This window comes from Oxyura jamaicensis, chromosome 2 (genome assembly GCF_011077185.1).
Source record: "Oxyura jamaicensis isolate SHBP4307 breed ruddy duck chromosome 2, BPBGC_Ojam_1.0, whole genome shotgun sequence".
NCBI classification, from domain to species: domain Eukaryota; kingdom Metazoa; phylum Chordata; class Aves; order Anseriformes; family Anatidae; genus Oxyura; species Oxyura jamaicensis.
Window position 1 is genome coordinate 77,127,518 of NC_048894.1, and position 27,621 is coordinate 77,155,138.

General features: G+C 35.9%; 2 long non-coding RNA genes across 2 annotated transcripts in view; one reads left to right on the forward strand and one right to left on the reverse strand.

Moving 5' to 3' along the window:
* Nucleotides 1-6,613, reverse strand: part of LOC118162830 — a 20,070-nt gene extending 13,457 nt beyond the window's left edge. Inside the window, exon 1 of the long non-coding RNA XR_004748655.1 lies at nucleotides 6,595-6,613. This is a non-coding gene — a long non-coding RNA (uncharacterized LOC118162830). The remainder of the gene's footprint in view (nucleotides 1-6,594) is intronic.
* Nucleotides 6,614-7,691: 1,078 nt separating this feature from the next.
* LOC118162831 lies at nucleotides 7,692-26,411 on the forward strand. The gene is made up of 3 exons (XR_004748656.1): nucleotides 7,692-8,132; nucleotides 9,688-9,782; nucleotides 26,021-26,411. It is a non-coding gene; the product is annotated as an uncharacterized LOC118162831 (long non-coding RNA).
* Nucleotides 26,412-27,621: the final 1,210 nt, after the last annotated feature.

Consider the following 27,621-nt stretch of genomic DNA (forward strand, 5'->3'; position numbering starts at 1 on the left):
CCCCCCCCCCCCCCCCCCCCCCCCCCCCCCCCCCCCCCCCCAAGTGATTTCCATAATATTGAAAGTTTCTCAAGAAGAAAGGGGCAAAAATCAAATTGTTGTAGTAAAACTATTAAAATAAACCTATTTTCACTTACATATAAAGTCAATATTATAAAAAATATTATATATGTATTTATATTACATACTATATTTTCATTCATTATATATATGCATTTATTAAAGCACTGACTTGAGATTTAAGTTACATAGATATGTTTACAACAGCACAGTACAAATGGCAACCTGAAGTGTTCAAACTGACATGAAACAAAATATTCTGGAGTTTCAATACAAAAAGTGCTCAACACAAAATTTAGAGTCATGGTTTAAAAACAAAAACAACTCTTCAAATAATGGGAATATTTCATACATGTTTTGGATTACCAGGTGAAACATGGTTGCATGAAGTTACATATAGTTTATCTCTTCATACACATGGAGAGGAATGTGGTTTAGATTTTATACTAATTTCACAGTGCTACTTGACTTGGAGAAGATACTGCTTCTCTAACAAAAGGAAGGTTTCCACATGCCTACCTGTAAATAAAAGAAGCACCTCCTCCCATCTTAACTGAACACATTACAGTTGCTCTTCCATGCACAAATGTGCTACATATCTGACTATTCTGTTTATTCTCTAATTTAAGTGCTATTCTGTACTCACACCCCCTCAGATGATATTCTATCAGTTCATACAAACTGGCAGTCTTTGCTACATAGACACCTGTCTCCGCTCCCCTCCCCAAACCCTGCCTGCAACAGGCGCGGCAAGATTGCCTCTGCAGTGCCTCTGCTTGCCTTTGCCCATCATGCTCATCCCCTTTCTTCCAGACCTCTTCTCATGCAGCAGCAGTTCCTGCCACTCAGTGCATTTGCCTACAGCTACCTGAATAATTAAAATTCATTTTCTAAGTAAATCCTCCCCCCAGTTAGAAAGTAAACAATAGTATTAAATCATTTTCATCATTCATCATTCTTAATTCTATATTCACCATTCTTAATGATATACAGGGAAGAGAAGGAGTGGAAACACTGAAGGTCATGACAAGCTGTTGAACAACCGGCCATAAGTTCAAACCGTAAGAAACAAGAAAGAGCAGCACAATTTGGTTTTGTCACTGCTGCCATTTAGTAACTAGTCCCCCTAGCTATCATTTTGTTATTTGACAGATTTGAAAATACAAGTACATCTGGAAACTAGAAATTCTGGGTAAGCACATTTTACCTCAGCATCTTTTCACCCTCATCACAATGCCCCTACAGAATACATATAAATCAGTATAGGAGGGAATTATATACATACAGCCAATGATGCCACTCCTTAGCCTTCAAAGTCTCCCTAGGCCAACCACAGACTCAGCACTCAAAAGAGTTTCAGTGCTTCCACTGTTTAGAATTCTAGCGATGGTAAGGACCATCAAGAAGCTGGATTTATTTTAGATAAGCAGGTAATAACTAAATGTTTGAAGCCCCTGCTGAAACATAACCTATGCTGGATTTGTAAGGTTCCTTTCCAATGCTTCCTCACAGGATAAGATTATTCTCTTCATGCATGGTGTTTTGAAGCAGAATTCATTTATCCATATTTGACACAAACTAGGATCTCTTTTTCCAAGGACTGTATAGGAGCTAGGCTAGATGATCTCAGCTGAGGATGTCAATATCTATTTTTATAAAAGCTTCTTCATCAGTTTACTGTTCCTACTGATGGTTTCTTTAACTTCAGCCCTTCCAACTCACACCATCAACATTATAAATATAAACATCTCATACTTTAATGCTTGAGTACTTACACAGAGTAATAAAAAAATATGCAAACAAGCACAGTATTGCAGCAACTGGAGAATAATTAAAAAAAAAAAAAAAAAAAAGAACAGTTATTTGGAAAGGTAAAAGGAGAGTATTGTGGAGATTGGTATGATAGGAGAATGGAAGATTAGGAAAAAAAAAATGAAGGAAGAGATCGTGAAGACTCCCTCAAGAGTGCAAACCAAACCACAGGCATTTACTCAAATACCTGTTGATGGCTTGAAATGTCATAAGAAGCTGAGGCAGTAGCTTCCACAGAATCAGGGGAACCTGCACAGCACAGCATTCATAGAACTGAACATCATCTTTACTTCAGTGAAGAGCACAGAGTAACTCAACACAACACTGAAACATGGCCACTAATATTTAGTAACTCTGATAAGGTATTTTCTCAGTGACTGCATCAAACCAACACTCATTTTCACAAAAAGGCTGCCATTTCTTCCTCCTACACTAAACATAAGTCTAAAATTACATTAAGATTTTCAGTATCCATACGCTGCCTTATGTTAGACATCATGACTCATTACTTAAACTTACCATTTATGCAAATAAAATTATTTACACTCTTTGCCTCTTTGCGATATTAAATTGTAAAGTCTTCCCAGATGATAATCATATATTTTGGTTAAAGAGAAACAAGTCTGCATGCATCCCTTTTACAATTACATATTCAACTGGGCCTATGGATATGTTGTATAAAACCTATGCAGATTGTTGCAAATGGAAAAAATAAAAAAAAAATAAATAAAAATGAATGATTCCTACCATCTTAAACACTATCTTCTGGGTTTTGAATGTACTGGAAATTAGGTAGAGGGACTCTTTATCAGATATGTTCTTGTAAAATTGGAAATAACTCTACTATTTCCATTCTATTATTCTACTCTTTGCAACATCAGACATACAGATTAATTTTTAAAACAATTAAAACCATTATGAAAGTCAATGGAAATCCAATTTTATAAAGATTTTTAAGGCCTTCTCCTAACTCTAGATTGAACTGAAAGCTACTTTTAAGCTTTCCACTTGCTAATTCTGCTGAAGAACCATAAATCAAGAGAAGAAAAGTAACCTCATACTTTGATTTATTACTCCTTATTTAATTAAATGACAACTGCACCTTGATGAAAAGTTGGAAAGCAATAGAAATATAAATGCTATGGGCCAGATTCCGAAATGACATCAATTTGGAGTCTATCACATACATTATAGTGGATTTATGCTAACTGTCACTATACAGGGAACTAGTTCTCCCTGTCTTAAAAAAAAACAGGAGGAAAAAAAATAATATATATATATATATGTTTTCATGACATTTAGGTGCCTTTACAGTTTAATACATTGTTGCTTCCTTCACATATCCTTTGCATAATGGAATAAATTGTCACAACTAGAAATAACTCTTCAAAATAAGGAGCAAATATACAATATATATATACATATATATTGTCAACACAAATTATTTTAAAGAGCTGAAACTATCAGAATAGGAAAGGTTAAATATTTAACATTAATGAGTTCTTTACTTTTTATCCCTAGATTTGCATATGATGACAAACTAAACACTGTTGTCTAGGAAGCAGTGCAAAACACTCAAATAATAATTTTCTTGATAAAAATAATAATAAAAAAATCCTCTGAATAATAAAATTGTGCCAAAAGATTATTCCCTGATACTAATTATAATGTATCCTCTTGCCTTACTTCACTAAGTCTCTGACTTCACATATGTATAGTCTTTATGAAAGATGTATCATCATCTATGTATTAGTCTGCTGTCTAGAATTCAAGGAATCTTAGGTTTGGGAAAAAAAAAATCAATTAAAGCAAAAATTGCTTTTTTTACACCATTGTTCCCATAGTTTCTGCAAAATAAAATTAAAAAAAAAAAAATGGCTGAAATTTTAAATTTGTAGGCAATTTGGATCCTGGGCTGCATCCACAGGGATATTACTAGAGGAAATAGAGATGTGATTGTCCCACTCTACTCAGTGCTTCACAGGTCACACCTAGAGTACTGTGTCCAGGTCTGGTCTGCATAATTCAAAAAAGGCAAAGCCTGGATAGTGTACAAGACTGGAGATTGTACAAAGGAGGGACACAGAAATGATAAAAGGGGTGAAGAACCTACCCTATAAGAAAAAGTCTTTTGACTTTTGAATGAAATAGGTAAATAGGTCTTTCCATACTGAATAAGGCTCATGTGGGACCTCATCACATTATTTGTGTACTTAAAGGGTGACTACAAAGAGGACAGAGGCTCTGTCTTCACAAGCAGCTGCATAGAGAAGATGAGGCAAGGAGTACAAGCTGCACCAGGAAAAGGTTCCCTCTTGATATAAGAATTTATTTTTTTTTTAATGTGATAACATTAATGTTATATTTTTTTAATAATGTGATTTTTTTTTAATGTGATAACAATTGATCACTAAAACAACTTCTCCAGAGATATGGTGGAATCCCCTTCACTGGAGGTTTTTGAGATGCAATTGGAGAGGGTGAGAGCTAAGATCTAGGCTCCCTTTTCCCACAAAAGGTTGGACCTGATGATTTTTCAAGGTCCTTTCCAACCAGGGCTGTTCAATGATTCTACAATTCTCTCTCTATGACCACTCTGCATGTGGGAAGAGTTGTGCAGACAGATACTAATGCCAGGGCTTCTGTCTAGAGCTCTATTAGAGTTATCACTGTGACTCTGATTAAGATTTTTAATCTTCCCTGAATCCAATTATCACGTACTGGTATATTCAACACAGGTAATTCCTTCTGCTTCTTTATTATTATTCTTATTATTTTAATGTGTCATTTTTTTTAGAGCCAAGAATTTCTTAGTTAATGTATCTAAGGTATCTAATAAAACAAAGCCTTGATTTTCATTAAACTTAGTGGTGGCAATAAAAATAATAGAAATTACCCTACAAAATTCTTTCTAGTTGTCCTCAACAAACCAAACACCTTCTCCCCATAACAATATGAAACACTATTTTTTTCTCTCTGTGACTAAGGAAACAAACAAACAAAAAATGTTTGCACAAGCAAATTATTGGAAAATCTGGGAGATGCCATAAAGCAGAAGTATTTTGTTGTTGTTGTTGTTGTTATTTCTTTTTTTTTTGTTATTGTTGTTTGTTTGTTTTTGTTTTGTTTTGTTTTTGTTTTTCTCCTCCATTTAAAAATACACTCATTTTCTATTAGAGATTGAAGATAACCTAAAATGGAAAACCCTGTGAAGAACAGAACCCTTGTATATGATCTACTTCTGAATTTTCTAAGAAAATATTTTACAGTTTCTAAGCATTAGTATCATAATTTTAATAAAGACAGAAAATGTAAAGGAAGAAAGACCCAGTTCTTTTTTCAGTCCCTGTTCAGGGCAATGATGGATGCAAAGCTAGAAAGTGTAGCTTATACTTTGCATTTCACCATCCCCACAGGGCAGGAAGTAACCCTCATCCCCTAGGGCATCAGCAGATTACAGTGTGGAGGTAACACCTTGTAGGGTATAACCCACCTCCTGCTCTGAGGTTGTCATGGGAGGTGACAACAAGGTGTCCAGAAGGCTGCTGGGCTCCTGACACAGACACATATGTAAGCACCAGAAGCACCAGACCACCAGCCTTTGCTTTTCCACCTCCTCAGCTGAGGTTTAAGTGGTGCCCAGTGTGGCGGGGGCTCAGAGACCCTTTCAGGTCAACCATCAGCACAGGCTATTGCTGCAGTGCCTGTTTCTGCAACCCTCTCTGTCACCAGTTGTGCACCAGCAGTGTCACTGAGGGCCCCCCAGAACCTGCCTTAGTCAGACTGGCTTGTGCTTGTCTTCCAAGACTTCCTTGGTGTACACATGTATATATATGTCATGTTTCATATTTTGCCCATAAGGAAGATTTTGAGTGTAGCATGGTTTACTGTCGATGCCAAGAAATGGTTGCAAGAAGGACTTGACCTTGACACACGTCTGGGAGAGGATATCAGCTGAAAATTTTACATGACTAGTGTAAAGACTTTGGCCTCTGCTAAAGAAGCCAAAAGATGCCCACATGGAGCAAATGGATTTCTGACAGTTAGAAGAAAGTGATCAAGTGCAGGACTGGTCATTGCTAACCTGTCTTTCAGTTTGATTCATTATGACAGATTACAGGGAAAAGAAATGACTTGCAGCTGAATGGGTTGTTGTACAGAGTGCTTAGAGGAGCAGTTGTCAGAGCCGTGAGTGGAGGCAGAGCTGATGCTGATGCTGCAAGGTTTTAGGCTACAAGGAGTGTTGTGCTAAAAGTTAGCTGCCTTGTAAGGTGTTGCACAAGAAAAGAAGAACCTCAAAGCTCAGAAGTGGTGACATTCATTATACAATAGAGGTCCTGCAGTAGTGCTTTTCCAGAATGTTTAAAACTATCAGTAAGTGTGTGGAAAAGCTGGATTGTTTTTCTAGACTGTATAACCCAAGTGAGGTAGTAACAGCTATCTTGGAGCTGTGTAGATGACAGGACTCTTATATAAAATTAGTGACACACCATCTCAGAGTTAAGAACATACATATGACTTCATGCCTAAGGATTGGCATGGCCTCTCAATATGTCTTTGTCTACTGAAAAGGTGAAAGGAAGCTCAAGAAACTGACACTACAAAACCATGCTGTTCATTGTTTTCTCTTCTAGACCAGTTGTAAGAAAGAAAGGCAAGATTCATTATATCAGAGAGATATAGATCACAAGAATTCTATATCATTATGGTTAGTTTACTCACCTACAGAGAGATACTTCTTTTCTGTTAGAGCTACCCAGGTTAAAGAAACAATAGTCCTAGGAAACCAGAACTCACTCACCTTCTAGGTATCCTACTTACTGAACAGCAATACAGATCCTTCATCTACTTAGCCATATTCATTTTCCAACATTGAATATACATACCATCTTCACTGAAAAAAAATAAAGTCACTCTAATGGCATTTTCATGGAGGAATGCATTTGAATGCATTCACTAGATATTCTCAGGAGACTTGGGCTTCATTCCACCTGGTTCTTGGGGTCTGACATTGGAAAAACCATATCACTGCTGACATCGAGGCAGTTCAGAGTAAGCAAAGAAAAATGCTATCTGCCAGAGAATATACAAAAGGTGAGAATAAAATGTCTACAAATTTGGGGTACTTGCAGGTGTAGTAAAAAGAGATTTTTTAGATGTCTTTTTGGATGTATAGCAGTATAGCCAACCTACTTTTTATTTAAGACCCTCTCATCACTATTTTGGCTGTGGCTTCACCTTTCTGAAGCATTTTATAGTTCCATGCATTAAACATCTTATTCATTAATTCTACATTGCAAATACATGGGAAAATACATTTAGAAAGTGTGGTTTCTCAATCTCTTTTTCCTAGATGTAAGATATTATAAAGAAAGCCTTCAAATACAATGATGTAATTACCTGCTAGAAGTTATTATAATACCGTATAAGAAATGAGTGTACTTCTACCAAGAAAATAAAATCAAGGTTTTACTAAGAGACACTTTTTAATAAATATGGAAATTAAAAGTCTAGATTATCCTTTTGACTTTACTGTGTGACTGACTATACAGCTGGAGTAGCACAGCATATTGCATAGTACAGGAGACATAAAACTATTTACATTCCCATATGTCAAGGGCAGGTTTGATGCATGGTAATATTATATTGTATAAATATTACATAATCATAGTACATATTAATGAATCACAATTGAGTAAATGATAACTTATTTTTATTAATAATAAATTAATATAGTTAAGTATTAACAATTTCTATTGTATATCATACCATGACTGAACACTGGGATTCAGTACTGATCTATTTATACTTCCTTGTACAAGTCTTAACTGGAAGGTACTAACTAGTGGCACTATAGTTACACTTCAGTCAGACCGTGACTCCCTTGCTGCATTGTTCAAGGAGAAAAAGCTCCAACATTATTTGAATGTAGATAGATGCTACCATACGAGGTTGACTCTACTCTTACTGCTAAGCAATGGATTATTATGACTTCTAATTTAAAGCATTCTGAAGTTCTGAAGTGTAGGCCTGAAGATTTATCAGTATATGCAAGAGATGCATTAAGGGTCATGCTGGGATTTCTGACTATGTTTTACAGAAAAATAAACCTTAGTAAATCATTTTTACATAGGGTTGATTTACCTAGAGTGTTATGTTGTCCTGTATACACTCTCCTTTATTCACATGCAGAATTAGTCCTCATTGCTTGTGAAGATCCCATTATACATCTATATGTGAATATCACAATAAGTCCAAGAGTAATTTGGTTGGATGTCTTTTAAACATTTAGCAGCTCACATGTTTAGTGCTGAAACTATAATCTCAGCTGAAGTTCTAAGCTTAGATTTCTCTGTCAAAATTCTGATTTTATCATTTCTGTACCAGAAACTGCTACTGGAGACAGCATACCTTCCAGCAACATAAAGTCAGCTCTCCTGACTAAGCTATTTATTTTTTTTTGGGGGGGTGACACTGTATAGTTACTGTTAAACCATACTGCTGAGCTAGGAAAACCTGATCTTTTTTAGAAAGATCTCCTTTTAAAATGCTACTGATATTCAATCAAAAGACCTTTAGTTTGGAATTTTTCATCTTTCTTCATGTTAGTTTCTGCCTTCTATGATTCAGTATGATTCAGAGGAAGAACAGTTGCTCATTAAGTTGTAATGCATTGCAGTCTTTACTCACACACTACTGCTGTCATCTTTGAAGTACAGAATCAGACATGGAAATTCAAACTGTTTATTAGTTATAACAAATACAAATCATATCAAATCAAGACAGAAGGTAAAAGAATCACATTGTCACATTGACTTCACCTTGGTACACAGTAGAACTATAACATCACTCAGAAGTTGGTTCAAACATTCTTATTTATAGGCAGCTAATATTTGTAACTCCTCATTTGTATGAGGTGATCAGTAGTAGATTCTGAAAATGGCTTTGGTATACACCTACGTGACATTATGCACTTTATTTGGCTAATATAAAACATATACTCTTACTTTTTAGTTGGTGTTTTAAAAAGGAATTAATATAAATTTCTCATAAAACAAGAAGTAGCTAACACTGTTGAGAATGACAACCTTCAACAAGTAATTTGTACTCCTACAGTAAATGGATGTGAAACACAATGAGTACTGAAGTTGTGTTAAGACTGTTTTAAAATTTATATAAATAAGTGAAAACCGTAACTGCTGTAAAGCTACAAGTTTAGACAACTTTCTGAAATCTAGTGAAGCCCTGTAACACTACTATATGAGATTAGAGACCCTGGAAAGTTCCTCTGATCTTGGAGTTATAGCAAGTACATTGTAGTACAATGGTTTATAGCAAGATGATAAATTGCTGCATTTATCCTGCATATTAAATTTGCTGATTATCTATGATCCAATATATTTCAGCTTTCTGACCATCTGTTAGAAAAAGCTTGGAAGCTTCATTATTAGGTAATTGTTTCATAATTATCCTGAGATATCTAATGTAAATTTTCTCATTTAAATTATATTATAATTTATTGACGAACTTTTTAGTCTAATTGATTTTAGGCTACTTGATTTTTGCCTAATTGTTTTCAGACAGCATCTGTTATATATAAAAAGCTAAAATATATATATGCAGCTTCATATGCATCAAGGTTCTTCCCGGTATTCAGTAAACATAGCAAACAGACAGTAGCAGTTGGTATCCACACAGAAAAAGACACTAAACATATTGAATACCCTCTTCCAGCTGTTGATGCAGAGATTTAGCCTAGGGAGCTGTTTACAAATGTATTTGGCTATTTCACCATCTGTTATTTACTGACTCTAGGTTCAGTCTTGCTTGCAGTCATGTGATTCTTCCAAATCAAGTCCACAGGAAAAAATTCCAGAGGCATAGTTGGGATCTATTACATTAGTCAAATGGTAAGAATTCAAAGCTCTTTAAAGAAACCTAGTAGTAAGAAATACTTAAACTTGGCAGAACAATTCAAGTTTCTTTGAGTGATAACTTTTCTGAAATTACTTTTTTTTTTCTTCTTCTTCTTTTCTTTTCTTCTGTGAGACATTTGGTCTTCTTGCTCCAGAGGAAAACTTCATACCGCTTCTTACTGCTTAAAGCTTTCAGCCTTTGGCTAAACATTTAGTCTGTAAATTGAACTTTCACCATTTATTTAAATAATTCTTCTAATAAAAAACTTCCTGTTGAAAAAGTCAGATGGTAGAGAACTGCTGAAGAATGTGAAGAAGAAAGGATGCATATTTAACCTGACTTGACTGCATATATAATGTTTTAGAAATCACCCTCAGTATTCTTCTGAAACAGGTGGTAGCTTTCCCTACTTAGAAAACAGTAGAAATGAAAAGAATTATTTAGAGGTATGTGAAAACCATTTTTTTTTTTTTTTTAAAAAAGTACAGTGGGTACATGAGTACTTCAAAATTTTTATATGCTAGAGATCTTTCACTTATAGTGTGTTACACAACAATTAAAAAGAAGAACATGGTGGAAACAGATGGAAGATGAGGAAAAACAGGAAAGTCTAACATACTCCTCTACGTAGTATTAGATGGATGAAGTAGTTGGCTTTGGAGTGCAAATGGCAGTTGTAAATAAAATATGGTAAAATATGTAAGAAAAGAAAGAAGAGAATCCAAAGCAACACTTCTGTATGTTTTTCTGAAACCATCCGAGAAACTGACCTGGCACTTCCATATGTGCATTGGACATTTTAGATAGAGAGTCCATTAGAAAAGTAATGGAAAGTCAGTTAATATTGGGAGTTTGGAATTTTTTTACAATGTTGTTGGTAGAAAAGGAATACCAGTTTGTGTTGCAGTATGTAAAAATATTTTTAAGGAATTAGTGACAGTATTGTTCCTAAATATCATTTGGCTAATACTAATGTTTTACTTGTCATAGTGTTGCGCTCTGAGATTCTTAAGATCAGAAGGAATGAATTATTCTACTTCTCTGAGATTCTGTCTAAAATATATTTAAGTTCTAGTTATCTAAAACAGTACCATCAAAACCAAAATGACCGGCAAGTTTTTGGGACAACTTGAAGCTGGGAACTGTGATATCTTGTTTACACATACACAGTCTAAGACATTGTGTACCCCTTATTTTTACTCTCTATTTTTTAAGGTTTATATTACAGGTTTCATTCTTTTGTGCTACTCCTTGCTAAATCTAGAGATATATACTGTCAAAAATCTTTCTTCCATTAGAGGTGCTTACAAGTTGTAATCAAGTCATAGCTCTTGGTCAGTTCTCTAAAAGGAATCTCCTAAAGAGCTTGCACGAAGGCATTTTTCCCATAATTATTATTCCTGTAAACTTGCTTTTAATCCTGATGCCTCAATATTTTTGAGGTGTCCAGCCTATAACTCAGTGTCCCAACAATGATATCCATATTTTCCTGGGAAGAAATCCTTGCCACCATCCTGGATCATCCTAGTCTTTAACTTCTTCCAGCATTGCACTGGCTGTCTGAGCAAGAGCAAATAGCTCAGATGATAGTAGATGCAATAGATCATGCCAAGTCAACTCTCTCAAGATGTACCAGATGAACTTTTCTGGTCTGTTTTTCAGCATTTTTAGTAAAGCTTTTTCCAACAGACAAATTAAATGTTTAAGCTTTCTCCAGCAGTACTTCTGGGGGTCTTGACTCCTCTGGAAACATAAGTAAACAGTCTTTATTAGATTTGAAATATATATTGAATTGGTTTCTAAAGTAAAGTTTAATCTCCTTGAAGATAAAAAAGTAACACAAATCACCTTTATTCTTACAAGAAAGACCCTATAACCTAATTGCTTATGGGGTAGGAATTTCCCTTTACTGCTTCTAAATTACCAGCTGATTCTGTCATCTTAAGGAAGAAGTTGTGGTCCTTCCCTCAGTTGTTAAAAGGGTAGAATTGAACTTATAAATACATATGCGCATGTGCCATGTATGTTAAAGAGCATCATAAGCTCTGAATATGCTTCATGAGTATGGTGTAGAAAGGTATTAATTTGGTCAAAGCCACAAGTAAATCCCCGCTATTCAGTTATGAGCATTTTTTAAAACAAACTTCTCTTTGGAGAACAAAATCCATTTGCTTGAAACTGAGGACAGGAAAGAGTCAGTTGTAAACTAGTACATTTTCTGCAGATAAAATAATAATTTTTGCTTAGGTGTCAAACAATCTTGCAGGTTCCTACTTGAGGGACTTTTATGCCAATAGAAAGGTGAGGATTAGCATTAAATTAGAAGTAAGAGTATATCCTTAGTTAGGACAAAACCAAGAGAAGTAGTCTTTATGAGAAAACTTTTCCTGTGGGTCGTTAATAAGACAAAGCTCACACTAGAACTGACAATGGCCATTTAATTGCAGAGCTTCTATACAGACCCAATTAAAACTTCTTTTCTACCACACTGACACATCTATTATTAATAAGGCATGAAGGGAATATTCCCAGTTTACCGGTGTGATGACACTGATACAAATTCTGTCCTGGAAGATCCTGAGAAAAAAAGATGTACTAATAGTACAAGTATTTGTTTTAGGATCATATATACAGTTAGTTCAAGCTCAGCTGAAATATTTGGCAAAAAAATCTTGTTCTCCAGCTCTCTTTAATAATCAATTTCATGTTATTTGTGCTTGTAACTTGGAAGTCTTATAAGACGTCCAATTACCTTTTAAGGATAAAGTAAAATTACGTGCTAAGACTCTGCTTTTGTTTCAGCCTGGTTGAAGGACTGCAGTTTTTTCTCCATCCAAACAGAAGTTTTTTTAATATGAAGAAATAAATGGGAATGACAAAATATTGCAGTGTTGTCTAAAGATGAAAGACTGAACATGAGACAGATTAAAAGACAAATTCTGTGAAGCACACAAGCATAAGATTAAAAAAAAATACTTTGAAAGGAGCCTGAATGGCTTTCCAGCACTTCCCTTGATAAGCCTGAGAGCAGAACCCAGGCTTGTTCCAGTCAAACACCTTTCCTACAGAGATACTTTTCTTTTCTACACAAAGCTAAGACTACAGACACCTAGTAATTGCTTACATCGCCGAATCTACATAAAAAAAACTTTCAAAGTCTTTTGTATTTAGTAGGCTAAGTAAATATACAGGATTTACTAAATTTGGACACTAAATAGCACCCACTTGTAACATCGTGCACTTCTCCTTCCCAGCTTTCTCACTTGTGAGTAGCTTAGTTATCCCAGGCACAGTCTGACAAAATCTTCTTCATACAGGCATACATATTCTCCTTCTCATTTTAAGATAACCCCACCTTTTCATCTGTGAATTTAAAAATAACTAGCATTTATATTTTTGCGAGTCACACTGAAAACCAATGCAGCAGCTTCCCCTGCTGGTTATTGAGGAGACTGGCTAACAGAGTTTCCTCATCTCGCCTGCTATCAGCCCTGTTGTTGCTACACAAATGCACAGAATTAAGCCAAAGAGAACGGGTCAAGGCCAGTAACATGTCAGCATTTTTCACAAGGCAACAGGTCATCAGGGAACACTGAGATGTTCAGCACCTGTCAGAGGAAAAGAAAGTATGCGATTTGAAATGTTGTTTAGATTTAGCTCTCAGGAACTCTCTACCACTGTAACCATTTAAATATATTGTCTACACTTGCATGAACATTTTAGTCTGCCAGCACATGCCATTATTTCTTTGCTGTAAAAGACTAGTTAAAACGGACCTGCTCTCATCTTTTAGGGTCAAAGGCATTGTGCTAAAACAGCTACAAATGCTTGTATACATTTTTATGCTTTGTTTCATCAGTAAAATCATTCTAACCCCTCTTCAGAGTCATTTGTGAACATTAAATTATGTACTGCCTATCAAATTTAATGGGAAACATACAACACTACCTACCGCATAACTTGGAAAGTATCATCATCCCCATACATGGATAAAATTTGACATTGCTGTCCTCAGGACAATACTATCTCGACTATATTCTGTCTTCTGTAATAAAGCACATAGCAAATCACCTGTAGGGCAAAAGATAATAGACCCAATAGTGCAAATAGTGATGGTCAAGACTCTCATTTAGCTTAATGGAAAACTGCAGGACCTTACCAGCCCACAGGAATGGCACTGTATAATATCTCACACAAGGTCAGGCCAAACATTTCAGATAGACATTTCAAACATTTCAGATAGGGGATTCAGCTGCTATGAAATTTGTGAAGCCTTCTGTAATCATATAATCACCTGTTTATTCCTAGTTACTAGACTAGTAGCTGATCATGATTATTCTACAGGGTCAGGCACTGTCAACTTTAATCAGATGATTACCAGAATGCTTTTACTATTAAAATTTATATTTATTAATATATCTTTATGACCCCCTTCATTTAAAACTGCAGAAGTTGTGGAGGGAAATGACAGAGGCAGTTATCTGAGTTTCCTGCTGATAAAGTAAAAGTAAGGAGAAAATTGCATTTTTATTTATTTATTTATTTATTTATTTATTTTTAATGCCATTTTTACTTTACAGTGCTGAACTTTTCTGATGCTCTGTTGCTGGCAATACTATTTCAAAGCCACTTTGAAAGTAAGAAAGTCCTTGTATTCCCCTCCATCAGCCAAAAGCAATGAAGCATTACAATTCTCTTCCCATTCTATTAATAGACTCGCAACTGAAGCAGAAGAAATTCAAGGACTTTTCTTCCCTGACACATTTTACAGTATCTCTAAGCAACATAGCACAAATCAAGGTGCAAAGCTTACATGTTGTTTCTGATGAAGTGGGACATTTGTTTAAGAATGTGAATAATTAATTACATGTATTTCCTAATTCCTCTGGTAATATCTAAGAGTAACGTGGTCTCAAGCATTGCAGCACTTCCCCAGTGCGCTAAGTATCCGATTCAGCATTCATTGCCAAAAAAAAAAAATAATACAACAGTTAGTTTCCACAAAGCTAATGTGGTCTCGTCCATACCAAAATGAAGAGATTTTCTTCTGCAAGAACAAGTAGAGCCAAATATTACGATATGGGTACAGCCTCAGAATACAACTTGAGAGAATAAAAATACTGCTTACTTTCCAACAAAGGAAATGTGGTGTAACAAACATCCTGTTTTTGATAGACAACCTTTCTTAGTCATTGTAAGACATCTATACTTCATATCTGTATATTAGATATATCTACCCATGCTTGTAATACTGATTATGACTTCTTATAATAAAGTATTTGCTGTGATATGCAGAAGCTCTATCCAGGATCTCACTGCAATCCTATATACAATGCAAAATAGCCCTAACACATTCTGGTCTGTTTTGCTTTTTGCTACACCTATTTTTCTGGCCACTGAAGTCAGTGTTTGCATTTCCTCATAGAAATTGGATTCAGTAAGCTTTTATGTGCCAGACGTATCTAGGAGTTTGTACTATTTCCCTTTCTATTTAGCTATGCTTTATAGGTAGATTTTGGGGTAACACTTTGGATGACTCCAGAGATTCCCATTGGTTTCCAATATCCCAAAGAGAAAAGCTATGTTTTTGTTTGTTTGTTTTATTTTCTTTTGTTTTTAATAGATAAAATGCCAGATGAATATACAATTTTGAAACTGGAAAAGGTAAACACATCTTTATTTAGGCCAGGGTGATCAATCTTTCTGTGAAGATACTGTTTTTAGTAATCTGAATGAAATTTGCAGGAATTAATACAGTTGCTGGAGGAAATAATTTGGAGAAAGTACCAAGAGACCAGTTTATATCCATGTTTAAATCCCAGGTAATATTTCAATATCTCTGTAAATATTTCTTAACAATGAGCTATTTTAATTTAACAACAAAACAGTCCTCCCACAGTGCTACTTAATGTATGACAAACTGACATTTAATTGAATTCTAACAAAGACTTTCTTTCTTAATGATATACTTTTATATATTAATTTGTTTTCTTGAAGAGGAAAAAGGAAACATGATAAATTAAGTTCTGGATGGTCTCTAGAAACTGTCTGAGTTAAATATAAGTCACAACAACATCATTACAGTGATGGCATAGATGGGTTTGTACTTTTTTTGTTTGTTTCCACTTTGGAAAATGATTCCTTTTTTTTGTACAGGAAAGAAAGAATGAAAGAATTAAATATGATAACATATTTTCTTGTCTTAAACAGCAACTACATAGAAGTACTTTAACGTAGATCTCAGTTGTCTGTCAAGCAAATCTCTCTCTTATCAGGAAATTAAAGATATTCAGTACACTACTTGTTCACTTGCAGATAAAGATCATTTCCATCTAGAGCCACAGTCTTTAAACAAAAATCTGTCTCTGGATACACAATTCTCTCATCTTGACAACACTTTAGGAACTTGACAATGACATTATATGGATGTAACTGAAGGGAAAACACCTGCAAACAGATGGGATGAGTTTATGGGATTTAACTCCTATTAAAATTAATGGATGTCATATAAATAAATGCTCAGGTCAGGTTTGAAGAGGTCAGTCACATCCTATATACCTGACAATATTACGTAGCAATCTTACCCTCCATTAAATCAGGGAAAGGTAATCGCCTCTGTACACTGCCAGTATTTGGACAGATAGGCCTACTGAAACCTACCTCCTCACGCACTAGTCACTCCCCCTTTCAGCTTCACATTCCCATTTCAGCTTGCTTTCAGCAAGTACAGATGCGAAGACTCCTGCTTCTGTTTCAATAGTTAGAGATGTACAGCAGGACAGGATAGGAATGAATGACAAATCCCTGGAGTAGTTGCGACAGAACAAATAAGATGTGCAAAGTAAGGCTGAGCAAGATTATTATGTTATTCTAATGTGTGAATCACAATTGGGAATACAAAAAGAACACAGAAAGGAAATACAATAAATAAATAAATAAATAGATAAATAATCCAAGAAAGATGTACAACAAAGTAAGGAAAAAAAATACCTAAAGACCAATTTCATTGAACTGTACTCAGGCTGGCTCTCATTTTCTTTCTTAATACAATAGACAACTGGTTTGATTGAGAGAGGAAAATGCATAGTGAAAAGAGACAGAAAAAAAACAGAACCCAACTCAGAGAAGAAAACAGTCACCTGTGTTAGTGGAAAGTAAGACAGAAAATGTCTTTCAGTACCAGAAGCCTGGACTAATCATCACCTACACCTAATGAAAGCTAAAAGGAGAGATCTGGAGACAAATAGGAATCACAGGGTAATGTTACTGGACACTGGATTAAATCACAGCAGGTCTGAGGTTGAAGGGACCTCTGGGGGTCCCTTCTTGTCAAAGATGGCTACCTAGAGCCACGTTCAGGCAGCACATGACAGTAAATAACATAATAAGGAGTAAAGAGAATGGAAAGTTGAAGTTGTTGTATTTCTTTATATATATGATATATATATATATCATTTATTATATATATGTATTGCATATATGTATTATATACATGTATTCTTTATACATTATGTATTTATTATTATATATTTATATATTAACTTACCAGACTTTTACTTCTGAGACAGCTATTCTCAAAAGGTCCTCCCTCATTTTACTCATTTTAGACCTAACCATATGCAAGCAATTTTCTTTACAAGACTGAAATGCAGAAATATTTATGAGTCCACTGAATTTTAAGGGGCTCAGCGTTTAAAACTCTCCATCCCTTAAAGCTAAACTAAGCTATCCACATCTCATACAAGTTCTTTCTCCAGTCTCCCCCTGCTCTCACTCTCATTTTCTTTAAACAGCAGTTCCATCATGTCTCAGTCCTGGAAAACTAGTAGAAGAAATGAACTATACAAAGACAAGTACTGAGTTAAAAATAAAATCTTTGCTATACCAGTTATGGAAGCACACACATTTTTCCCCTCTGCATACCTGTAAAATCCCAAGGATCATGGTAAAAATTTGTTTGGGGGCTTGATATGTTTAGAAAAACGTGTTTTGTTTTTTTTTTTTAAGTTTCAGCTTAATGACTACCCCTAAAGGATGAACTACATTAAATGTTAACAATTATGAAGATCAGTCATATTTATTTATATTAAAAAAAAAAAAAAAAAAATTGCTAATGGAAATAGAGGGACAAATTATTCTTAAAAAAAAACAAACAAACAAACAAACAAAAAAAACCTTTCTCTGTTTCCTCCCTCTAGAAGGTAAAAACGACACTTCTCAAAGGTTTTCTCACAGGGAGATCAAGTTCTAGACATGAAATAATCTCTCTGTATCTCTATCTCCTTTTTTTTTTTTTTTTTTAACCAGTGGAAAAGCGTAATTTCACATCACACTCACAGTGTTGTGCTTTGTGCACACAAGTCAGATTATCTTTTTTATTCAGTTATGGAGCTGTTTTTTTCCTGAAAGACCTTCCAGACCCTGCTATATTAAAATTTATTTTTATTTATTTACTTATTTACATTTTTATTTATTTATTTTTTTGTTTATTAGAGTCTTTATCATTCTTCTTACATTAATGTTAAAAAAAAAAAAAAAAAAAAAAAAAAAAAAAACACTGGATCATGTTTTGAGGATCATTATTCTCAGGAAGCTGTCGATAAGGAGTCTTAACAAAGGGTGTTGTGTGTGTCCTCCACCATTTTATTGCCAGTCATGAATATGTACATCAGTGTCACTATACATTTCCATTCTACTGGTGAGATTCTCTTCTTCTTCTGTTCCTCACATAGTCCAAGTTTCTTCAAGGCTTCTCTTCAGTTCTACATTTCTACACATTCCCCTTTGCATTTCTACATATCCCAACCAGAGACTACATGCATTTCGTTATTTCCCACATTTACATTTCTTGTTTTCCTCAGCACTCTACTCTTCTTTCTGCCAGAGAGATAATAATTCAAATGTCAACCTACTTACTCCCACTGGCAGGAGGCACCTCGAAGAAACAGAGACATCAACATATATTGTCGTGATAGAGATCATTAATGAGTGCCATCAACCAATCATTTCACCTACAGACACAACTCTCGATATCAACAGTTCTGCTAAACAGATGAAAGAAGTTTTTTTTTTCTTTTTTTCCATTTTCCTCCTTGCTGCTGTGAGCCGGTTGCTACCGAACAATACCGTCATGTTTGATTTTGTATTTTAATTTTGGTATTAATTCCATGTCTGATTTTTTTTTTTTTTTTTTTTTTTTTTGTGATACCTACATATTGAAGAGCATACCATGTCCTCTTGAAAGTACACATGACTACAGTAGGGACTCCAAGATAGTTTTGTCCTTGGAGTTCCTCTTAATGGAGAGAAAATATGTGCTTCCAGGAGCTGTCCTGCCAGCTCAGCTATATCATCTTAAGAGGAGTTAAATGGACAGAAATGGTCTGCATTCAACAAAGCTGAACTGACATCAAGAGTTTTGAACACAGTTATATTAAGTAAGGCATATGCCTTTTTTCCCCACAACTTTACCATTTTGGCAGAATGGGTCAATGGAGACCAGTTCTGGGGTAGTGGTAGATGAGCACCAACACTAGCTGCTACAGCTGCACTCGCTGAAATAGCTGCCCACACTTTACAGGCACCAGCTTTTCTATCAAAGGCAGCAGGAGGGTAATTGCATCTTATCCACCACTATTCATAGTCCAGTTTCAGGTCAAACTCACAATCATCTATGGCTTAAGTTTAGACACTGGAAAGACAACTTGAAATGGCTCAGGCACAACCTTTTGCCCCTTCAGTGACACAGGTAATAATTTTCAGAAGAAAGGCAGGCAGACAATAGGGAGCCATAACATCCCTAACTTTTGCAGCAAGATTTACTCGAGCATGGTTTATACTCCTGGCAGCCTCAGTCAGAAGAGGTGAACTCAAAGTATTTGTTCCACAACAATCTCAGACATCCAAACATGAAGGGAGCTGAGTTTTTGTCCCCTCATTTTGCTCACTTCACATCTAAGGATGTGTTTCTATTTCACTAAAATAAAGAGGTATTAAGGAATTTCAGAAATGGGTGAGCTTAAAAAAAATAGAGCCTGTAAAAGATAGTTTATGTATCAGTTGAAATAAAGATCGTTAATGACAGCTGTGATCCCTATATATTGCAATGTTTACTGCTATTGACCGTTTCTGATGGTTTCAGTGCAGATACAATTTTAAAAGTTTGCTATAGGACTCCTTATCTCTATTTCACATACATTTCACAGTAAACATATGGAACACAAATCCATTGAAATATTTAAGTATAGATTAAAAAATCAGTTCCATAAAGATTCCAGTTTAATAAAGAATTAAGATGCCATAAAACAATGATTTATGAGAAATCTACATTGCATAAACGTGCATAAATGCAATCATGAAAGATCTACCTCCTGGACTAACTAGGGAACTAGCTTTGCAATTAAAGAACAGAATCATTCATTAAGAGAGGGAGAAAAGCAATTGTTGACAGTCAACAGGGAAATGAAATTAGACCAACTCATTATTTAAATATTTTGATTTAAAGGCAGAGCTGTTAATGAGCTACCAAGAGCTATAATTATCTGTGTTCAATTTCAGCAACAAAATGAAAATCCTGCAATAGATTAGGGGGAAAAAAAGAAAATGAAAACTTTAAGTATCAGAATATTGGCTTTCACTCAGCTGTTGGAGGGCTGGCTTTTGGGGGAGGATTGTTGTTTTGTTCTCGTTGACTTAGCAGCTGTACAAAAAAAAAAAAAAAAAAAAAAAAAAAGGACTTTAGAAGTTAAGCATTTTCCCAGAAATAAGATACTAGGGTCAGTCCTGCAATTTCTAGACATATATGAAGGTGAAGGTGATTTTTTACATCTTTCTAGGCAAGTAGTGGGAAAGTCTCGTACATGGCCTACCTGTAGGTGGAACAGAACGGCAAAGGGAAACAGAGAAAATTTCAAGATTTCACGGGTGCACTTTGTCTCTAAAGACCTACCTAGTAAGTAGCTCAAATATTTTGCTGAGAAGGATGAGAAGCAGAATGCATCTCTGACAGGGATATAATAGTGATATGCTCATTAAGCTGCCTGTACTTTGTGTAAATTCATTGTCTCTTATTATAAGCAACTAAAATGGTACAATCTAGTTGTCAGACAGTATTTTGTGAGCTAATTGCAAGTAGTGCAGCTAGAGATCTAACTACCAAAAGTGCAAATAATTGATCTAGAGTAAATAAAACAGAAGCCCCAGAGATTAAATTAAAGGCTTCAGAGGTACACCTCATCACGGCATTGGTAATAGCTAATATCCTTATGTCAGTATAACATTTTAAATTTAAATGCCTGTGACACCAGTTATTGGGTGCTGGTATTACTACATTATTTCATCCTCTTTGGCTATGCTCTGCACAGTCCAATGCATTTCAACTTAGTACTTTTCATCTCCTGCTTACATTACCATGCTCCAGTATCCATAACCTGTCTCCAAAACAGGAGGATTAATATTTATACCTGCTTTGAGTCTCCACAGGGGACAGGAAAAAGTTGGAAGTAGGCTGCATGTTAGCCTCACATAGTGAAGTTCCCGCCTCTCAGAAAAAAATTTCATAACTATAGCTCCTGTGGATCTCAAAGAGTAATGGATAAAGAGAAGGTTGTCTGAAGGCAACAGCACTTTAAATCACAATGAAATCCAGGCATGTTCCTTGTTGTTTTTCCTATTGGCTCTTACAAGGAATAATGTTGGACAAAAGCAGAGGCTCTTTATTAGTTGAATCATAGAATATGATTCAACTAATCATATGGCTAATATTAGTTGATTAGTTAATGGCTAATATTAGTTGAATCATACAATCATAGGATGGTTTGAGTTGGAAGGGACATTAAAGACCATCTGATTCCAACCCCCATGCCATGGGCAGGGAAACCTGCCACCAAAGTATGTTGCCCAAAACCCTATTCATCCTGGCCTTGAGCACTTCATAGGATGGGGCATCCACAGCTTCTCAGGGCAACCTGGTCCAGTGCCTCACCACCCTCTGAGTAAATAATTTCTTCAGAATATTTCATCTAAATCTCCCCTCTCTTAATCAAAAGTCATTACCTCTTGTCCTATCAGCACACTCCCTGACAAAGAATCCCTCCCCAGTTTTTCTGTAGGCCCTCTTTAGGTACTGGAAGGCCTGGAAGGCCACTATATGGTCTCCTGACCTGTTCTGTCCTGTCCTGTCCTCTCTTCTCCTCTCCTTCTCTTCTCCCTCTCCTCTCCTGTCCTCTGAACAACCCCAGCTCTCTCAGCCTGTCTTCAAAGAAGAGGTGTTCCAGTTCTCTGATCACCCTCATGGCCCTCCTCTGGACTCATTCTAATACTTCCATGCCCTTTTTGTGCTGGGGGCCCCTGAGCTGGGTGCAGTGCTCCAGGTGAAGTCTCACAAGAGCAGAGCAGTGGTGAAGAATCACCTCCCTTGCCCTGCTGGCCACGTCTTTTGATGCAGCCCAGGATATGTTTGGCTTTCTGGGCTGCAAGCACACACTGCTGTCTTATACACAGTTTTGTCTACTTATACACAGTTTTGTCTACCAGTACCCCCAGGTTCAGACCAAGGACAGAAAAAGGGACTCTTGCCCTCAGCAGAAGTATAATAAAATTTCTCAGATGCCTTGGGAAAAACAAACAAACAAACAAACAAAAATAAACAAACAAAAAACAGCATTGCAATACAGATGATACTGTGCTAATACTAAAAAGAATCAAAGGATCTCAACTCTCACCAGGGGAACTATATCCCAGAGCTAACAGAGTACTATACCCTTGAATCCTTCAGCCTTTACTCCAGTGAACCCTTCTCCTTAGGAATGCATACAGCCATTTAAAAGAACATTCAGGAAGATTAGGGAGGAAGAAAGAATTTCACACAAGAAAATTTTTCTTGAAATGACTTGTATTACCCATAATAAACAGCAGGCTTTTAGATCAGCTGCAGAGCTATCGTGAGCTTCTACCAAAGCTATAAACACAACTTCTTTTATTACTGTTTTGGAGGAAGAGGAAGACAGGTAAAGGGAAAAGAACAGATTCATACACACTCCACAACTACTTAGCCTGATCATGAAATGTCAGCATATTAGGAAATATTGTTGAATAGTTGAGTTGTTCTAAGAGAAACTAACTTCTAAACTAAATTCATTCTTTAAGAGCCTGTCCACTCATTGCTTTTGAAGTTAAACCATCTGGGTTGAATGATTTTTTTCCTAAAGTTGAAAGAAATATCCCTTATGCACTTTAGTTATGAAATAGTTGAGGCCATTGTCCATCTGTCAAAATTATTATCAAATTCCCATACGAGACCTATAATCATTTTGTGTGCTATTGCAAGATCATACAGGACCCATGCTGAAGAATGAGATTTTCCTCTCCCTTAAATTATTATACTTGTGACAATAAAATTGTCTAAAATGCATTATTATGATAGTAAAAATGTTGTTTCATCAAGTCATAAACATTATATTTATGAAAATGAGCTTTTCATATCTGTTCTTTTTAATTGGACCAAACAAAAAGTCTTATGGCTTCTAATATAAAAATGCAGAGTCAATCAATATTTAAGCAAAACTCATAGGAAATTAAATATTCTGATCTTGACCTTGTTAAAAAAAAAAAAAAAAAAAAAAAAAAAAAAAGAGCTCTACCACTGAATTTAATTTCATCAAAACAGTCTAGAAATTAATACAGAAAAACAAATGTGAGAATCTTACATTTTCTCTGAGCTCTCTATGCATGGTGAAAGGGGCAATGCTCAGTGAACCCCCTAAAAAACAGTCAAGTTCAAACATTGCCAAAAAGAAATTCAAAAGCATACTCCTGCAAATTGTATACTCATCCAAAAGACATTCTAGTACTAGGCATTTATTGGATTATTCCAGCCTCCTGGCTTGTCTTCTTGCCTTGGAGTGTGGTCCTGCTCCCTTGGAACTACTTCTATTTCTTGCAAATCCTTTGCATGCTCTAGGTCTTGCAGTACTGTTGGGAATGTCTCACTATAGATTCCCACTGGACATATGAGTAGTTGAACAGTGCTGGAATCTCCCCAGTTCATGAAACAGTTTTTGGTTGCAAAAGGGAAGGATTGCAGGTAGAAAAGTTTATTATAAGTTACAAGTCCTGGACAGGTGTTTTCAGAAATCTTCATACTACTTCAAAATGGATTTTTCATCAGCAAATTCAATGCTGACAGGAATGTGGTAAATAAAGCTAGAAAGACAAGAAAAAGTGCTGTTTCACTGAACCTGAAACATTCTAATACATCAGTTTTGATAAAGCTTTTCTCAGAAGGGAAAGAAAAAAAAAAGAAAAAAAAAAAAAAAAAAAAGATTCATATTCATTGCATTCTTAAGCATAAACACAATAACCTGAATTGAGGGGTCGCAGGGAGATCTAGCATTGTGTTCCCACTATGACTGATTAACAGGCATTTGAAATGAGAAACTCTGCTCAATAGGAAATGAACAAATGCATCGGAATCCTCTATACATTGTAAGCGGAAAACTGTGCCCCAGGAAGTCTCCTTTGAAAGCAATTTCTTTATACTTTTCTTTTTTGGAGTTATTGTTTTTCGTTTACTTTGTATGAAACCTGACACAATTGGCCCTCTATCCCATCTGAAGTTCTGAAGCACTTCTATGTGTGAACGTTGAATAACAATACTTCACCCATTAACTCAGTTCTCAGTTGTTTGCAAAACTGTGGTTATATGCTCAAACATCTACAGCTGAGCAACTGAAACATTGGCTGGTTTGATTAATTTTCCTCAAAGTTCAAAAGGGCATATCTTCTGAAAATCAGAAATTGCCATCACCAGTTGCAGACCACAGACTTTGTTTTCTGGACAGCCTTCAGCATAAAAAGATCCCAAAGCTGTGAAACCTTAATGCTCATGTTGTTTCTGAAAAGATGTTACAAAAACTGAGGCTCGCCTCATCTTCACCAAGCTGCCCAATTTCTAGGCATACTGTCTTTCCTCAGGACTTCTCTAATGTTAATGAAAGAAGACTGTTACATCCAAAGGATAATTCCTCCCATTCAAAGACAATAATGATACACCCAAATATTTTTATTCACCATACTTATCTCCATTCCTGTTACCTGTATTAGAAGACTAAACAATTAATGTAAACTAGATAAAGGAATCTGAAAATAGATAAGAGTTGTTCTATTGTCAGAAACCATGGCCTAATTTTAAAGAAAACTGTCTTCACGAGATCTTAATCTTTTCCACTTCAAGCATTATTAATTTGCTTACTGAAAACGTCCCAACAAGAACACAGCACTTAAGATCATGACTCTATTAGGCTTTGGTTCATACTAGAAAGAATGTTTGAGGAGAGCAATTAATGCTACTTAAGAGAACAACTCTAGAATTAGTCTGAAAAACTAAAATCAAACAACTATAAGATCCCTTGAAATGTGTACAACATAGATGTCAGAACCCCAGCATCAGACTTTTCATTCTATAGGACACCACTACAACATGGACAACAGTTTCTCAGTATCAGCATTTGTGCTGCAAACCTGTTTCTGTTAAACCACAGAACTGTTTGCTACAGTCAGAGATTGGCAGGACACAAAAGCTCTTCTCATTTCCAGATTATGTTTGAGCCCTACCTGAACCCTGCTATTTATAAAAGAAATCTTAGAATATAAGATAAAAAGAAGACACAAACTGACATTCAGTTTGGATAGACATAGTCATTTGCAGGTTCTCGTTTCCTTTTTTTTTTTTTTTTTTTTTTTTTTTTTTTTTTTTTCCACACCATCACTTCTACAAATAGACAATGCAAAACATACATTATAAAAGTGTTTGATTTACAGAAACAAAAGTAAATGAATTCATATGAAGCAATCAGTTGCATACAAAAGGAGATTTCCAAAGGGTTGTTGACAGAAAACTGAATGGCAATTGCAAATGTATTTTCAATGTATAGTCATGCCGATAGCATATATTTTCCACTTGTCTCTTGCTAAAACATAGTATAGCATTTTGAATTTCTGGTACACTTTGATGCTCTTGCTCACTGAGTGTCTAATTAACTGAGATGATGAGCACCACCTGACAAAGCAGACATAGCTGCTACTGAATCCACTAAGAAGAGCGGTGGTTCATCTACTTGGAGAAGAAAACTCACACACTGTACAGCCCAGGTACACTATGCCAACTTTCAACAGGAGTGGAAGAGACTTCTTGCATAACTTTCTAACACCACTGTTTCCCTCACATTGACAGGAAACTGCAGGCAAAGTTAATTCAGGCTGAGCGTAGAACTTGCACAGGAAAGAAATGACAACTGCGTCATTAGTTCCTGATCTATCAAGTCACATGATGCACATCATTAATGGATGTCAGCATACCAGATAATGTCAAAAGAAGTTTTGATTAAGAATGTATCATCTGATACTTTTTATGTTATTAACAGCCATTGTGGTTTGTAAGATCAAGTGATATTTTGTACACTATGGCTTGCTAGGTTAAGGTTTTCTTTTACATAGCTCCTCTAAAATGGCATATTTCAGAAGGTATGTAAACAAATTGCTCCTTTTCCCATCAATAAACTGTAACATAGAAGAGTCTGTGTGTGAATTATACAAAGAAATTACTAAGCAGCTCTGATCTCACTTTTTTTAATCGAGGAAAAAAAGAAGTAAAACAGAGCTGCTTTGAAGTATTCTACCTCATCTATTATTTTATAGGTTAAATGTTTATTACATTTACAAATGATTTAGTGCAGAATTTTTCCCCAAGGTATTTGCAAATTTGATGTCACTATGAAAGATTAATGTGTGTTTAAGCAAACTGGAGTAGCCTAATTGAATTACTTAGGACAATTCTTAAATAATGCTTTACTGACTGCTCAGCAATTAGATGCATTGCCTTAAGATAAACTAACGTGGCATTGTGGATCTCATTTGACATAGAGACATTTATTTTCATTGCCCTGTCATTTGCTTTCAAAAGCTTCAGGTGTACATTGTAGTCAGTCTCGGCAAGTTTTCTGGGGGGGTGGTGGTGTTGAAACACAGGTATATAAATATATGTATATATATGTATATAAGTATACACACACATATATATTATGGGAAACATTACTGAAATGAGAGCACAAAATATTGAGAGCACAAAATATCCAGCAGGTGCCTGGGTCCAGGAGCTTGGGGTATTCCCAGGTGGGACAGGCAGGGCTCACAGGCAGGACCCATCCCAGTGCCCAACCAGGAGCAGGACACTGGGGCCACTAAGCAGCACCAGCACCGGGCACCTCCCTGGGGCTAGGGCTGGGCCGTGGGCCCGTGGGTAGACCCAGCTGGTCAGGGGCCATGGCTGGGCAGGGGAGGGCTGTGGGGAGCTGGAGCCAGGCCTTGCTACAGACTCAGTGGGGCAGGGGCTGGTGGCCCTGGGGCTGCTGTGGGGCCTGGGCTGGGCCTGGGCAGGGACAAAATGAAGCTGGTGGTGCCCTTGGGGACCTGACACAAGAACTGAGGGAAAAACTTTGATAATTCAGTGGAAAGGTTATCGATCTTACTATGATGACAGCTGAAATGAATTATCAATTTCTTTCAAGTTCTAATATGGAACAAAACTGTAGCTGTGTCCGTAAACACTTCATATTGGCACTGGTACTATTTTGTTATTCTGGCAAATGAAGGTTCCTCTATTAGTCACCAAAAGACAAAATGCAAACTCTGTTCCTGACATTGACTATATTGAATTGTCCCTGCTTATACGGATGTGGGGACAGAGCTAAATATATTTCAATAGTATTTTTTTGAGTAATCTCTCTGTTTACTTGCCTGTATTTTTAGCCATAGAAAAATCCTTGCATGCTGTGG